This window comes from Canis aureus, chromosome 24, assembly GCF_053574225.1.
Source record: "Canis aureus isolate CA01 chromosome 24, VMU_Caureus_v.1.0, whole genome shotgun sequence".
NCBI lineage: Eukaryota > Metazoa > Chordata > Mammalia > Carnivora > Canidae > Canis > Canis aureus.
The window spans coordinates 48,522,324-48,538,425 of record NC_135634.1 but is presented as its reverse complement, the minus strand read 5'-3'; the positions used below and the strand labels follow the sequence as shown (position 1 = coordinate 48,538,425).

At 53.9% G+C, this 16,102-nt stretch overlaps 1 long non-coding RNA gene across 1 annotated transcript in view; it reads right to left on the bottom strand.

Annotated features, from left to right (window-relative positions):
• Positions 1–5,441: 5,441 nt before the first annotated feature.
• The window catches only part of LOC144296277 (uncharacterized), a 29,133-nt gene continuing 18,472 nt past the window's right edge, over positions 5,442–16,102 (bottom strand). Inside the window, exons 3-5 of the long non-coding RNA XR_013363444.1 lie at positions 10,911–11,045; positions 8,568–8,745; positions 5,442–7,832 (exon numbers count right to left, since the gene is read on the bottom strand). This is a non-coding gene — a long non-coding RNA (uncharacterized LOC144296277). The remainder of the gene's footprint in view (positions 7,833–8,567; positions 8,746–10,910; positions 11,046–16,102) is intronic.

The window sequence follows — 16,102 nt, the reverse complement described above, 5'->3', positions numbered from 1 at the left end:
TCCTAATTCCCTTCAGACTGGGCAGAGTCTGTAAAAGGGGAAAGAAGATGATGTCTACATTTCCCTCCTGTTTCCTGTAGTAAATTCTTCAAAATGTGTTCTTTGCCTGTTGGTTGCAACATGAGTTTGCCTCCTTCTGTGACGCTGCAGTCTTCCCACGGGTAAGGACGCGGGTCTGGGCCATCACAGAAAGCTGTCTGACCAGAACAGCATCCCTGGGAGTCACTGTCTGGGCCCCTCCTCCCTGCGGGCACATCACTCACCCCAATCTTCAGCTGGCGAACAAGCCTCTGCAGATTTATACAGATGGTGCTGGGTCTCCGGGGCTGACAGCGAGTGTGGCCTTGCTGGGTCCTTTGGTCTCTCCCTGACGTCTTTGTTCATTGATGAAATCCTCACATAGAGACCCAGGTGTTCGTGTCTGGCAGTCTGTCCAGCCAGGCCAGCACTCCAGCACCCAGAGTGGCTGTGGCTGGCTTCCTATCTGCCAAATTGGAGGATTACTACTTCCCACCTCGAGTGAGACTATGGATCATGAACGTGCCCCGTGAAATCAGAGGATCCTCCTGGGTCTGGAGGAATGGCTTGGAGACCAGCTCCACATCAACTGGCTTTCCATCTGGCCTCCCTGAGGGTCGCTGTGGGCAGGGCAAAGGAACACAAAAGGTGACTCCACCTGGGCCCAGTGTCACCTGGAGTGCTATGTCCCAAGGCCGGTTGTGTTGAGCTTCCCTCAAAGACCACCTACAACACCCACAGCCCTCACTGACTTCTGGGGAAAGATGACGTGCCTCCCAGGACCTCTGCCACCTGTCTCACCTACGCCACACCCAGCAGTAAGCCCTCAACATTCAGGGCCAGGGAGCCCCCCACCTCCACGACTCTCAGCGCTGGTGGCGTTTGCCCGACCTCATTTTGTCTTACCATCTACCGTGGCCTCAGAGAGAGAAGCTGCAGGGTTGGCCTTACCCCCATGGCAGTCACGCAAGCTTGAATTCTGGCCCCTTCTAGCGATCTCAGAGCAGACCCTTGGTCCTTACATCAGCTGTAAGATACATGATGAGATGAGCACTGGGTGTTCTACTATATGTTGGCAAATTGAATGTAAATAAGATCTTTTTTAAAGAAATAAGATAAACAGTTGGCCAGGACAGGAGCTTCCCCAGCTCTGTGGTTATCAGGGCAAGTGCGTGACACGGCCTTTCCACGCTGTGCTTCAGAGAAGCTTTTGCAGAGTTACTGCTGCTCTGCTGCAGGTGGAACACGGCCTCTTCTTGGCCTGGCGCGGGCCCGTGAGCGAGCGCTCAGACCAGAACATTGCTTCTTCTTTTAATCATCTTCAACAGGCTCGACGTGGCATGTTCTCCATCCCAGGCACGATATAAAGTTTAACAGAAGTATAACTTGGCAAACGTAAGAAATGCGGAGAAAATGCTAGCTAGCCGTCTCCCAGCCAGTGTCCGAGGACAGCATGTGGCTGGATGGCAATAACATTCGGGTTGGTGCCGTTACGAGCTGGCGACGTCACCGAGCTCTCTCTGATACCATCCGCCCCACAGCCCTGTGATCCCTGATACACACACAAGGCAAGTGCGAATTTACTCTGGAAGCCATGGAAAAATCACTACTATTTCTTTACCCAAACGGGACACCTCTCAAACTGTTTATTCTCTAGCTACCAAAATGCTAGCTTCACTGCCAGAGAATCAAAGCACTTAAAGGATACTCTGCCAAATTGATGCTATGACATACAAACATAAGTGTTGTGGGGTTTTTACTTTCCTTAATTAAAGATCTCCATGGAGAAATAAACAAATACTTTCTATTCAACAACATTTAGATAAGAGGTTGGGAATGCATCACCATCTGAGCTACAGGAACTTCTAAATGTCAGGAGGTGTGTGATTAATTTGGAGTATTCCTCGGTCTTCCTGGGTGATCTCAAGCAAGTTTCCATGCCTCAGTTGACTTTTCCAATCTGTAAAATCTTGCAGGGATGTTAAGATCAGTCAAAGAACGCCTATAAAGTGCTTTGAACTCCTCGAGTTAGACATTAAATAAATACTCAGTGTTATTAGAACTCCATTGGGGCAATAGAATGTTCGAAATGGGACTTTATTATAAATACTCCCTGAAGTTTGCCAAGAATAAATTGAATGGGCAAAGCCAACATACTTGGCTGTAACTTAATCCAAACTTGGCTTATTTGCCAAAACTTGGCATCACGATGCATGAATAGGGAACTCCGCAGTGAACATGAAAGGGTTCTATTATTTGGAGCCAACTGTTTAGCTGAATTTCCATACCGTTCATTTATTTGTTCTAGCCTTTAAATTGCTGCAGTACAGAGGAAAGCAAAAGTATAAAATAAAAATAAAAGTTCCATGGGCCTGTTTGCATTTTCCTGCAGTTAAAGCGACAGGATGTAAACTGGTTTAAATATCACAAAATCAACCCCCACGTTGATTGACGAGGATGGATAAAAACCAAGATCCCCTTTCCTTAAGTTCCCACAGCAAAAGCTACAGCAGCACTAAACTGCCTTTGCATGGTAATAACTACGTCCTCTGAGTTGATCAGAGAAAGCTATGTGTACAATCAAATTAGATGTATTTTAAAGTCTAATACCTTATAAAGAAATCGTGATTTTCTGCGAGTTGGAAGGAGGTTTAGAATTGCAAATTCAAAACGTTTGCATTGCCTCAAAGCGTGCATTATGATTTTGGAGTCTTTATAAAGACACAACATGAGGCAATCACCATTCCTAAGAAACAGGGTATTCAGGCTCTGTCAGGAGATCAATCAGGGGAGATGGCGGGGTGCACCGAAAACCCCAACCGATCTTGGAGTCAGGATTTTTCCAGAGTCTGGCCTCACCTCTGTCTTGAACTAATTGTGTGGGAGAGTCAGTCTCCGCCCCGCACTGCCCTGTCCTCAGCTGTAAAAGGACAGCACAGATGCAACCACCTCTCTTGGAATGGCCACTTCCCTCAAAGGCATTCCGAGTAAGGATGCGGCTGAAACGTACGTTCCAGGAAAGAAACAGCCCCCAGACTGATGCTCAAACCTCCACATACCCGAGAGTGAAGGTGTGGGAACAACACTCTCTAATCAAACCCAATGTCTAAGTTTTTCCTTCCTCACCTGCTCACGGGGAAAAAGAAAATGACTTTATGGTCATTAGACTCTATCGGCCACTTCCAGCAGCAGACCTCAGAGCCTTGTGTCCCCGGTTTTAATTCTTGCATCCATGATACACACTTGGGGGTGTTTTTCCAGATATGCTTACCAGGGGATTGGGTTCCCCCGTGATGGATGGCAGAGGTGACCAGAGAAGAACCTCAGGATTGAAAATACAAGTCTCATAAGTCCGGGGTGGGTAAGTGGGGGGGGAATACCAGGTCCCGGAGCAGCCCATCAGGGTTTCCGTCTTGAACACATGCTTTCGGCAAATGAGAAGACCATCTGAACGTTCTTACTAATCTTAGGATGGAAAATAAACACCCGCCAACACAGCCTTCAGCAAAATACGGGAATTGGAGCCACACACAGCCCCGCAATGCATCCTCCCACCTTTCCAAGCTGCCTTCCCCCCGCCCCCGGCCCCCGCCAAGCCTCAGGAGAGCGGATGGGACCCAGAGAGTCTGAGCTCTGCCTGGGGTCCGAGCCTGGGCCGGGCTGCCGGGTGCAGCAAAGTCTGCAGATGCACACGGCCCTCAAGAGAAAATAGACACAGATGCTGGAACTTAGGAAGCGCCTGGTTCCCCGGGGAAGTGAAGCTGAGGTCTGAGGAGGCATCACCGCCCTGCCCTGCCGGAGGGGAGGTGAAAGAGCGGAGTGTGGCCCACCCGGGGCCCGGTGAAGGAGAGGGGCCTCGGTGTGCCCCAGCCCTGCCCAGCTGCCCAGGCCAGACTGAGGGCTGGGTGCCCACCAGCTCTGCTGGCTCAGGGGTACTGGACCCAAAGCCCGTCCAGGCAGCTCATTAAACACAGGCTCGCCGTGAGGACTGAACGAGATCATACCCCAAACACGCAGCACCGGGCCCCAAGGCGCCCTGGGCGGGTGTTGCCTACTTCTCTTGCAAAAGATGCAGATTCCCACACCCTCAGTGGTCCCACGCCCACACTCGACCATCGTGCACCATTGCATCGTGCAGGGCCTCCCGGCCGGGCTCCATACAGCAGCCGCACAACACTCTGGGAGTCCTGTCTACTCAAGGTCATCCTACCCACCAACGTTTAACATCGAATCATCAACCCCGGTTCCTTCGTGGAGCTTTGCAATGATGCAGTAGCAATAATAGCTGTAAAATAGGAGGGGGAAGTTGTTATCTGGTTTCATTTCCCCGTGTGAACTAAGGCTTCCCGACAGCATCCTGTCCTCAGGCCGCCGGAGGAAACGTATAACATCCACCTCATTGTTCCAGCCGGTCCTGGCGGTGGGCTAATCTTGGCGTAAATACCACTCATCCCCTCTTCCGCATCCTTGCCCAGAAAGGTCAGAGCTCACTGGTGTCAAAGCCGAGGCATGGAGATTGCTAGCCCTCGTCTGAGCTTGGGGGGAATGTGAGACACTAAAACCAGGAATGTTTTTCCTTCTTGCGGAACCAGTGGTGAGATGTGACAAGGATGACACCCAACCAGCTCCCTCGTGCGCACGGCACACACTCACGCCCACGTGCACGATCACGGACACCCAGGTTCACACTCAGGCATGCACTGGCACGTGCTCATACACAAGGTTGCACACCGAAACGTTGTGCTTACAAACACATGTGCACACCCATGCTTGCATGTACTCACATATATGCACACTCAAAGGTGTACACAGACTCATACTCAGAGACACGTGTGCAAACACAAACTCACCCATGTGCACACGGACAGGCTATAAAGCTGCATGCTGACAATATGGGGTGACGGCCCGAGGAACCCCCAGGTCACAGAGGAGCTTATTTGGGGATGCCCTTTGTCAACGAGATATGGGTTTGTTGGGCAAGAAATCCTCCACCCTGTCCCTGACCTCCCCAGACTTTTCCCACGGCTACGTGTGGCTGTAAAGGACAGAAGTCCTGCAGGCAGGCCACTGGCAAGCGGGCCCAGCATCACTGTGGCTGCAGAGGGTGAACCTGACTGAGTCCTGGGACACCGAGACCTGGGTCCCCACCCAGCAGAGTGCACGCACCTGCATGCACCTGTAGGCACATGCACACACCTCCACGCACATGCACACACATGCATACACATGCATGCCTGCACGCACACACACACAGAGTTCTCAATCGCATTTGCTCAAGCCCCAGGCCTGGACCTCGGCCTTGGTTTGCAGAGTTTCAGCTGCATCTGGAAACTTCCTTGAGTCCCAATCCACTTGGAGGAGGCTCGAGCTCCCTGCTGTTCAATGAACCTCCTTTTTTCTTAAGATAAAACTTGGCAGCACAGTAAACACCTAATACTTTTATTATCTATGGAAGACTGACGTTCCAATTTCAAACCCACGTTACAAACTTTTAGGCAGCAGATTTTTAGCATTTTAACGGTGAAAGGAATTCCACTGTCCTGACACAAAGGGCTATCGACTTACTCCGGATCAAACAGCAAGACTCGTCCTGAGATGGGCTGTCTCGCCCAGGCTGAGTGTTGTGTCTGCGCCGGTGGCTTCTTCCCTGACCGGCTGGCCGCCACTGGCAGGCCCTGGCTGCGCTCCCTGCCGGGGTCCCAGGGCACAGCCACCACCCTTGGCCTCCACTTCAGTCAGCGTGGGCATCAGAGCCTCCACGTCCCGCCTGGTTACAACGTGGGGCTCACATGGGAAGACCATCCAGAACCCAATACTGTCCCCACCAGCCTCCAAGTGCAGCCACCACCACCCCCATCTTTGTGCAGCAGAGACCCATCTAGCACCCACCGCACTGGCCTAGGACCAGGGATGCAGAGCAGTGAACCGGCAGCGATGCGATTCTGTGCTGACTGCCGCCGGGGGCGGGGGCCGTGGCGGAGGGACACATGGGCACACGGTGCCCACAGAGGGGGGAGGAGGGGCCGTGGGGAGTGAGGGCATGTGAGCGGGTCCTGGCAAAAGAGCAAAGGTGCACACCTTGCTCACGCAGGCGTGGAGATGCTCTCATGGGATTATCTATTATATGAAAAGGTCTGCATCCCTTTGCTAGGACGGACGGCTAGACCCACAGACCGGGGGCCTCAACAACAGAACTCATTGTCTCTGGGTTCTGGAGGCCAGAAGTCCAGGACCGAGGCGGGTGGGCAGCTGCCTTCTCCCTGAGTCTTCACATGGTCTTCACTTCATGTCTCTGTCTCTGTGTCCAAATTTCCCCTAACACTAAGGATGCCAGTCCTTGGATTTAAGACCCATTGGGATGACCTTATTTTAACTTGATCATCTCCGTAAAGACCCCATCTCCAAACAAGATGACATTCTGGGGACTGTGATGCCAACATGTGAATCGGGGGAGACACAAGGTAACCCATCCCAATGTCCAGTCGTGACGACTAGACAAGTAGGGGTAAATTACGAGCTGTTAAAAGGTGGCGAAGAACACTCAGGGTTGACGTGTGTGGGTTGCGATACGGAATGATGATGCCCAGGAGAAGAGAGCTGAGGGCAGGGTGTGCACTCGGGGCAGAGGTCCCAAGGGTTATTTGGTGCGGCTCCACCACGTTCATAACACGCGGTGTCACCACTGCGCTAGACCCTGGAGCTCCGGCCTCTGCCCAAGCACATGTCAGGGCTGCACAAACATCCCGCCCCGTTCTCTGGAGGCTGCAAAGGCCACCAGGTGTCCACGGGTCCCCGGGTGCCCGGGCTGCAGATGCCCTGTGCCTGATCCAGAGCCCCACCTCCAGCCCGCAGAGGAGCTGGTCTCCCTACAACCCAGACACCTGGGTTGATCTCCTGCGAGGAGATCCTGGAGGTCTCTGGGCTGCTGTCCGGCACCTGCGTCCCTGGCCCGGGGGCAGGACGTTCATCCTCAGGCAGCATAGAATGTGCTGAGGGGAACAGGGCCTGAAACTGGACACTCTTCCTCCGGCCCAAGGGCGTCCTGTCATGAAAATCCAGGCTCTCCAGGAGGTCACCAGCCCAGTGTGAGGGACAGTGAGCCGTGCCATGAAGCCATCAGCATCCACCTGACAACAGCAGCAGTCGGGCGGGTTGAGGGACCCCGGGCTGTGGTCCAGCCATGAGGGAACACTGACGTGACTCGGGGAGGGGGACCCTGGTGTGATGGGCGGCGTGGGCAAGGGGACAGCCAGCCCCTACAAGCTGGAGAGGTAGGGCTGCCATGTAAAGTGGCAGGACATCCTTGTCTCTAGAGCTGGCCATTTGGCTTCATCTTTGAAGGCAGATTGCTACTGTGTTTTAGGAAAAATAATAATAGGAGACTCCGACGATCACCGTGCAAGAGAAAGTCAGAATCCTTCCCGGGGAAGGGGTGTGGGAGACACCAGGGCCCGACTGTGGTGTGCGCAAGAAGTGTTGAAGGCTGCCTTTGTTGCGGCCTCATTCATAAACAGGGAAGATGTCAGGACGGGGGCACCAGTGGGACCGTGGGGGTGGGGAGGAAGCACGACTGCCCCCCGCAGTGCTTGGGAGTGTGGACTTTAGGGAGGAGGGCATGGTCCCGGCAGTAGGAGGCACCCCAAAAACACGGCAACAGAGGGAGAGCTGAGGGCAGATCGAGCCAGTGGGCCCCGGGTGTGGAAAGGAACAGCTGGAAGTCCCCGCCGAGTTGACTTTCCTGCATCACAATCTCCCTGCTGGCCTGGCCTTCCGTCAAGTTGTGTGGACGATGGCAACTCTGTCTTTGCTGTGCTCTGAGGAATGAGTAGAAGGGGCTGTGGGCTTGCAGCACGGGCTGGGGAGAGGCCCGGTGTGCAGGGTGGTGAGCAGCCCGTGAGAAGTCAGACTCGAGATGTTCAGATGGAACCTGCAGAAGCGGTGAGCCCAGGCTCAGGGGCTCCAGAGCAGTGACCACCCGGATGGTGTTGGAACTTGAATCACCAGGGGCCCCCAGAATGCAGTGGGCGCACAAAGGGTGAAATTCTTATGATTTGGTTGTTAAGAGGCCACTCGGGCGGCCTGAGCATGTGGTTCTGGGAACAGGGCCTCCAGGAAATGGGGAGCTCTTGCCATTGTCCAAAGTGCTGCTGGCCAGTGAGAGCTGGGGGCCGTGGACAACAGAGCTGGTGCACGTTGTCTGTCGGGATAGACCAGTGATAAGCCATCCCCGCACTTAGGAGCCTGAACAAAGGGTCACGTCTCACATACAGGCAGGTCCACTGAAGGACAACGGAGGGCTCTCAGTCACTCAGAGCACCAGGCTCATGGAGCAGCCTCCACGTAAAACTGGGCTCAGGGACAGAGACACCTGGCAGGCCCTGCCCTGGCAAATGCTCAACTTGGAAATGGTGCAATTCCGCTCACACATGGTTCCCCCCCGACCGGGAGGGCGGCAGGGGTGCAATCCCACAGGGCTCTGGGAGGGGGCGGGATGCTGACAGCCCCCCACACCCCTGCTGCCTTCCAGCCAGGAGCTGCCCGGCATGTACCTGGCCACCTAGCTCCTCCCGGCGGCTCTGGAGAGGAACAAGGTGACGCCAACCTCATGCACCCCCTCCAGCGGCTCGCTCCGTCTGAATGGGCAGGAAGGTGCCCCAGCGGTGCAGAGCTCGGGTTCTGCCAAGAACACAGGGATGTCCACATGGTCAAGCTGTGTGGCTGACTGGCCTGGAACAGAAAAACCTGCTGCCTGAGTCCTGGAGAAGCAGGTTCACTCGGGACCTCGAGACCTGCCGTGACCCGCAGATCCCTCACAGCAGCACCTGAACTTGGGCTCAAGAGAGAATGACTCAGCTTTGATTTCCTAAGGAGAAGTCCTCAAATGAAGAACCAAGAAAGATCTCCTTCATTTTGAACCGTTCCTTTTCATGCTTTCTATTGAGAAGAGCAACCCAATTCTGTCGGTAAATGTGGAACATCTCTGCAGAAGCAGGACTCCCAGCCGCGCAGTAGCGTCTAGACCCCCCACAGAGGGTCTGCAGATTCCACCCAGGCCGGGCACCCAGGGCCTCAGCGCGTGCCAACCACCCTCCCTTCCTCCCGGGGACCTCTACAGTTTGCTCCGGTGTAAACCAGCTCCGACCAGTGCTCAAAATTAGTAGCTGCCACTGGGCTGAAACCAGCCCCCCAAGGGTGTTCTGGGCGCCTCGGGTATTTTAAAATTGAGTTGGCTGCCAATATTTTAAACGTCATCTTAATTTTAAATATTTATAAAACAGTTCCCGTTTTCAAAATTCCAGATAGCTGGCTTCCTCTGAAAACCCCAGTGATCCAAACTCACGAGGCCCGCAGCCCAGCCAGGCAGCAGTCAGATGGAGCCTGGGGCCCATGTCATCACCATCCACACCACCCACCCCTTCAGGTTACCCAGCTGGCCCCAACTCATCGAAGGCTGTGGCCCCCGGATAGAGGGTGTGTGTTGTGAAGACGAGGGAATGCAGCCGTGCACCTGAACCCCAGCTCCAGCACCTAGACTCATGTCCAGCCCTGGGGAGCCCAGTGATGCTCGTTGAATGAATGAATGAATGAATGAATGCTGACATTGAGAAACATATTGAGCCTTTGAGCCAGGGACCTGGGCTAACCCCTTAGCTCATCCTCTTCCTAGTTTTCTGGGCCATTCGCTTTATAATGACATACATCAAGTCTGCTGGGACATGAGGTGAAACACAGGTGGCAGGGCCCAGCTCAGCAAGCCATGAGGGTCATCCCCTTGTGACTGGGGTCCTCCATCCATCACAGCCCATCCTTGGGGTCAGTGGTGTCAGGGACCCCACTTGATCCCGTCCTCACACCTGACCCTGGATCACCCTCCTACCTTCTTCTTCCACTTTGTGATCACCCCAGAGCCCCCAGGATAATCTCCCTGTGGTCCCATCCGCCAGCTAGCAACCTTAATTCCCCTTTGCCATATAACCTGGCACATTCGCTGGTTCTGTGGAGGACGATGGGGACACCTGGGCTGGGGGGGCTCTCTTCAGGTGCACCCCGGGCACCCCCCCCAGGGAGGGATGAGATGACGCGGAAGTCCTGCCGCCGGGCTTCCATTCTGGTGAAGCTCCCCGCTGAGCACAAGCAGTCACGTGTGGGCACAGCTTGCGTCACAGCAGAGCAGCCAAGGTCAGTCCGCAAGGGCACTAAGATGCCATCCGCTCACCCGGTGGGAGGTGCTGTGACAGGGGCTCAGGGGAAGAGGATGCACGGGCCGAAGTCACCCTGAGGGCTGGCGGGGAAGCCGTGGGGCAGCTGCCCACGCGGTGCTCCCCCGTGGCTGGCATGGAAAGAGCACAGCTCCCGGAACCGTGGGTCTGGGCAGATTATTTCACTTCCCTAAAACTTCACTCAACTCGGCAGCAAAATGGAGTGGAGACTGGCCACCTCGTCGGGGTGTGGGGAGGGGGACAAGATGGGGCACGTGTGCACCTGGCCGTCCCCTGTCCCCGAGCTGTGCCGAGTGCACGCCGGTCACCAGGGTCGGCTGGTTTTCCACAGAGACCACGTGGGAGCAGTCCAAGCGTAGCCTCCTGTCTTTCCGCCTGGGGCTTGCTCCCTCGCGTGCATCCCCGAGGCACAGACTACTCCCCACCCCACTGCTCACCACGCATCTTTAAGCTTAAAGGAAGAGAAAGGCGGCCTCCCTTCGGCCTCCCTTCGAAAACCATCGGAGGCCGGTGTTCCAGGCCGCGGGAGGTTTCTGAGGCCCGCACCTCTGCGGGGACCCCGAGGCCAAGAGCCCCGGCAGCCAGGCCCGCCTCACTCCAGCTGTGTGGCTCAGACACCCGCTCCACCCCTCTGATCATCGCCGACGGCACGGGCTGGACCCCACGGCTCACCTTGGCCCTCGCGCGCTCTGCGCACCACAGGACACCGCTGGCCTTTGTGCTCTTCCAGTTCAGACCAAAGCCTGGCCTCCCGGAGGCTCGGCTGAAACCCTCGGCTCCACGCCGTCCCTGATCGATACCCCATTGCTGTGTGTGGCCAAAACAAAAAAACAAAAAACAAAAAACCATGATTCACCCAGAAACCACGCTCCATGATAGACAAGTTCAACTGTTATAACTTGTTCTACTTACTTAATAAAGCTTGTAGAATGCTTAAACCCATCTGGATGAAAGCAGCGTGATGAATGTAAAACATGATTATCACGGCAACGTGCACACCCTTTTGCCAAAATTCCGGGGCGAAGAGCATCCCGCGGTGCCCTGGGTGTCCAGCCGCTGGAGGCTGCTGTGCAAACGGACGTCCTCCCGGATGATGGGACACCTGCCCGCAGGGGGCAGGCCGGGGAGGGGGGAAGCAGCGCGGCTCTCCGCAGGGACACTCTTCACCCCGCGTGGGGTCCGGGAGAGCGCGGGGCCCGGGCAGGCTTTGCGCGCTCGTCAGCCACGCGCCTCGGCGATCAGGGCCGCGGTTTGGGCAGCCTTTCAAAGCCGCCCCCCGGGAGACCCTCGAAGCCCTTCTCAGCCGCGAGCAGGATGCTCCGTGTTTTTATTGCAGGGCGATCCAGAGTTCCTGCGGGATCCTGTAAGCCAGGAGCGCACGCCGTCCCCACTTGTGTCCTAAACTTTACAGGCCCGGCCGCCTGTCCCCCCCTTGCAGGCGAGCTTCCTAGGCTTGGCCGCGATCGCCGGTCCCCCCCGACGGGCCGCTGAGGCCGTTCCAGCGGGAGGACAGCCAGGGAGGCCTGCTCGTGGCCTGGGAGTGTCCCGCAGGTCCCCTCCTGGAATGTCAGCCCCCACTGGCCCCGCACGCCTCCCGCCCCAGCGTGAACTTTGCTGGGGCCAAAAACTCAACTACACAGGAACAGGATGAAGCGGGGGCTGGAGACGGTAAGTAAACAAAGAGCACGATGGAAACCTCAGGATGTTCTCAACTGTGAACCGAGGCAGTGCCAGCAGGTGTGGAGGGGGGGCTCCCAGGAGCCCTCCCTCGGGGAGAGCTAGCAAGTCGTCCTCGGGGAGCCAAATCCGGCCTCACCGCAGCTTTCGTGTCACCGTGGCACACCTCCCTCTGCAATCACAGACTAAGTCCCATCTCTTAGTGAATGCATGTCCTCCCGGGCTCGGACGACAGCCACCGCACACCCGGGCTTCCCTGCACGCGGATGAGTTCCCTCGGTCCCCCTGGTCCCTCCCGCTCTGGCGGCTGGCCACCTGCCCATGAAGATGTGGGGTGGGAGGCGCTTCTCCTGGGCACCGTGGCTTGAGCTGCTCTCTCCTTGGAGCTGTCTGATCTGAGACTGGAAGAGATTCATTAGTAGGAAGGCGCTAAGTGTCAACCTCGGGACCATGGATGCTCTGGGCTGGATCGTTCTTTACGGAGTTGGGGGGGGTGCTCTGTGCACCGTTGGCTGTGTCGCAGCCTCCTGACTACCCACCAGGTGCCAGCAGCCCCTCCACCCAGCAGGGACCAACCAACCACGTCTACAGACACTGCTCATGCCCCTTGGGAGACAAAGTCACCTGGGTGAGCACCGCTGGGGCGGGATGTGGACTAGGATCCTTCCACCTGCAAGGTCCTAACCTTAATGATTCCATGAATCTCCTACCTTTTCCCGGATCATCTGCTCAGTTCAGACTGTGAGACTACTAAGAGCAGGAGACTGGTTCAATTAACCAGGACAGCAACAACAAGAACAACAAATTTGGTATTTTGAGCGTCCTCCGCGAGTAGTACAAGGATTGTGATGGGTGAAGATGAGGGTGTACCCACGCCCAGTCCCCACGAGATGCGGGAGCAGGAGGGTAGTGAGCCGGGCGGAGGGGAGGCCACGGAAACAGGGTTCCTTGGGGATTTCCTTTTGGCCCGAGAGCACTCATAGCAGACGGCCTTGTAAATGAACTTCACAAACTGTTCTTTGTACCTGGAGATGATGGTTTCCGGTCATTCCAGTCACAGGAAGGGGGAGGAGCTAAAAGGGCCAAGGTTTATATGAAATGGGATCACTGGGGCTTAGACTTCTTCAAACAAATGGTTGGTGGACTAAAAAACAAGGGAAGATTTTTAAAAATTGACAGCCAGCCTTCAGATGCCTCACTGTTGGTTTGAGGATGCCCAGGAAAGCCTGACCCAAGGTTTCAGCATCTGATTCTGATTTGCAGGGAACTCAGAAATCCACAGGAAGAAAGCACGTGCCCCACGTCTCCCATATCATGGAATTTCATTATCAGAGCCCTGAACACAGGATAGAAAGCCAAGGATGTAATTCCTTCCTCTCGTTGCCTGCCTGAGGTTTCTCAAACACATCTTTTTATGTCGACTTCTTCAATATGGGTAAGAATGGTGGCTAGGATTGAAATGAGTGATTTTTAAAATAAGTTTCTGCACTGTTTTTATTCCTAAAATCGATGCACCTGGACCTTGTCCGTGACAGCCACACGGGTGAGGGAGTCAGGTCCGAGTGTCAGGACTGGGTGCCAGCCAGCTTCCCCACCTGCTGCCCCCAGGGGCTGCCTCTTGTCCCAGGAGCTCACTCGTCTCGGTTTTAAATGCCTGTTGAGTCTGAGCACAGAAAGCAAGAAGCTTCTGGGTTCCCAGAACTCAACGGAACCAGGGTGTGAATGAAAGAATCCCAGCTGTGAGTGCTACTGATAAAACAATGCAGACCCCAGCCCTAGATCTACCCCACCCCAAAGTCTCAACGTGTTCCCAAGCCCCTGAGAAATGACCCACTCTTGCCATCAGAGTCACTAGTGGTGGAGAAGGGCTCCGCACCCAGACTATGGTCTATTCTAGATGAAGCAGTGGTGCAGCGGCATAGGCTAACAACCTCATGGGTGGTTGGTGTGAAGAGCCCCGATGTGTAACTCTTGCCAAATGAATAATCCCACCGTGGCCAACTCCAGGCTGCCCACATGAAGTCAGCTACCTCTCCCGATGGCTGAAACTTTAACATTCACCTCTTGGAAGCAAGTATGAGCCACCTCTGGCATGCCACTGAGTCTGGGGCTCTTTCTCCTCTGCAACACCACCTCACTTAGGGCTCCTATGTACCTTATTTACTCTTGCCTCATAAATGCTGAAGAATCAAAAACATTTTTTGGCAACAGAACCAGACAACCTGGCTCTGGGAAAAGACAAAGGGGAGTTTGAGCAAATTTGAGTTGGCTTTTTTATATATATATATATAAGAGACATGGTAGCTGCAAAAGAGTGCAAGGAACTTTAATGCTCTCAACTGCGAGCCCCAAAGAACACACACTGTACCCAACATCAAACGCAGCCAGATTTTTATCTCTCAGAAGAGGGAAAGGTGATTTATGTTTCTTTAACTCTTCTGAACGAGGGAGTAGCCTGCCTCATAAAATGAGGCTAATCTTTATTATATATCAGGATTGCTTTTACCCAGTAATTTTTTATTATGGTTGAATAATGATAGTGTCTCCAAAAACAACTGACTCTACTTTACCTGCCTTCATAAAATGATTTTATAATTTTAGATTTCTCTTTAGGGACAGGAAGAAGGGGGGGGAAAGTAACTTGGTAGATTGATGTGCAATATTAGGGTCATTGTTTCTTATTTAAAAATGACCGACCACTTCTGATGATGACCACAGGTTTGCAACATATAACCCATTAGAACTCCCCAGGGCAAAGAGAGAGTCTGAATAAATGGGGGAACTCCAGGACTCACCTTTAGGAAGAGAAATGGCTTTGTAAATGCAAAAGAAACTCAGTAATAACCTAGAAAATTTAGAGAAAGACCTTTACTATAACACACCCGATAACTTCATATAAACATCCAAAGCAACCCAAAGCCCCTTCTTACTCGTGCTGTGCATTCATGGTTATTCCAAATGGCAAACAGCTGGAAAGAATTGAGGAGAAAAACAATGGCCATTCATTCTTCAGGATTTCCGAGGAGACAATGTGCACAAGTTTATCTTGATGGCCATTCTAACTGGGTTAATTTGTAATCCCTTCACTTAACCCAGGGCCAGGGCAGGGGGTAGTCATGAGGGGTGGGCAATGGGACTTGAGAGTGACTTCAGAGTTAATTGCTGGGCTCCTTCTTAAGCAAACTCACCGAGCACTCATAACTTGGAACCAGTTCAGGTCACTCTAATTTGCTAGACATGTCCGCTATTATCCATACTTTAATGTACAAAGGCAGCACAAGAGCCAAAACAACAAGGTGGTGCCAAGACTCAATCACCATTAATGTGCATATGAAAGGTCAGTGGGCTGCATAGTTCAGATACACCGAGCAGTAATCCGTCATGTCTAGTGTAACCCAAGGACTCCCCGAGACAGCCCGTAAAGCCATCTAAATTTGACTGTTTATGAAGGTTAACCCAAGAGCACTGATTACAGCCACGGAGTTGACACACATAATTAGGTTAGAAAAGCTCTCTAAGTGAAACCGTAGACAGAATCTTATAGAAACAGATGTTTATCCAACTAATGCTGTTGGGTGAGTGCCATGTGGCCATGGCCGTGAGATGCTCGAGTCCGGAACATCCTTTTAATGTCTTGCCTAATTGTAACTCAGAGGTTTTGGTTTAATGGCCAACAATTGCACTGCCCCGGGACCAGCCAAAGGCAGCATGAGAGGCCATGTCTGCCTGGTGCCCTGTTCCTCACACCTCTTTTGCGGCCTTGGACTTAAACCAGGCAAAAGACAGACCGGGGTCTCCCACAGAAAGAACCTGGCAGAGACAGCATCCGTTGCAGGGAAAAGAGAAGCAGCCATCCTGATATCAAAGCAACATGGCAGTCAACCCACAACTCCAGCCAAAATGCCGCTTTCTCCTACACAACTGGAAGAAGAGCAAGTCACGGGGGAGGACCCCTAAGCTGGGGAAATGGGATAAGCCAGAGGACGCAATGTTCAAGACACTGAGTGAGTGGGCCCCCTTATCTTCTTACCCTGGGAGGGAAAAAGAAGGGAGTGGTGACTGATAACCAGGATAGAGCTCAGAAGTCAACACCTGCCCCGCACCCTCCCACCACTGCCAAGGGGTTTTCTTTCTGAGTGACAAATGGGAGAATCCCCAGCCGCAACTCAGCAGAGAGGAAGCCCTTT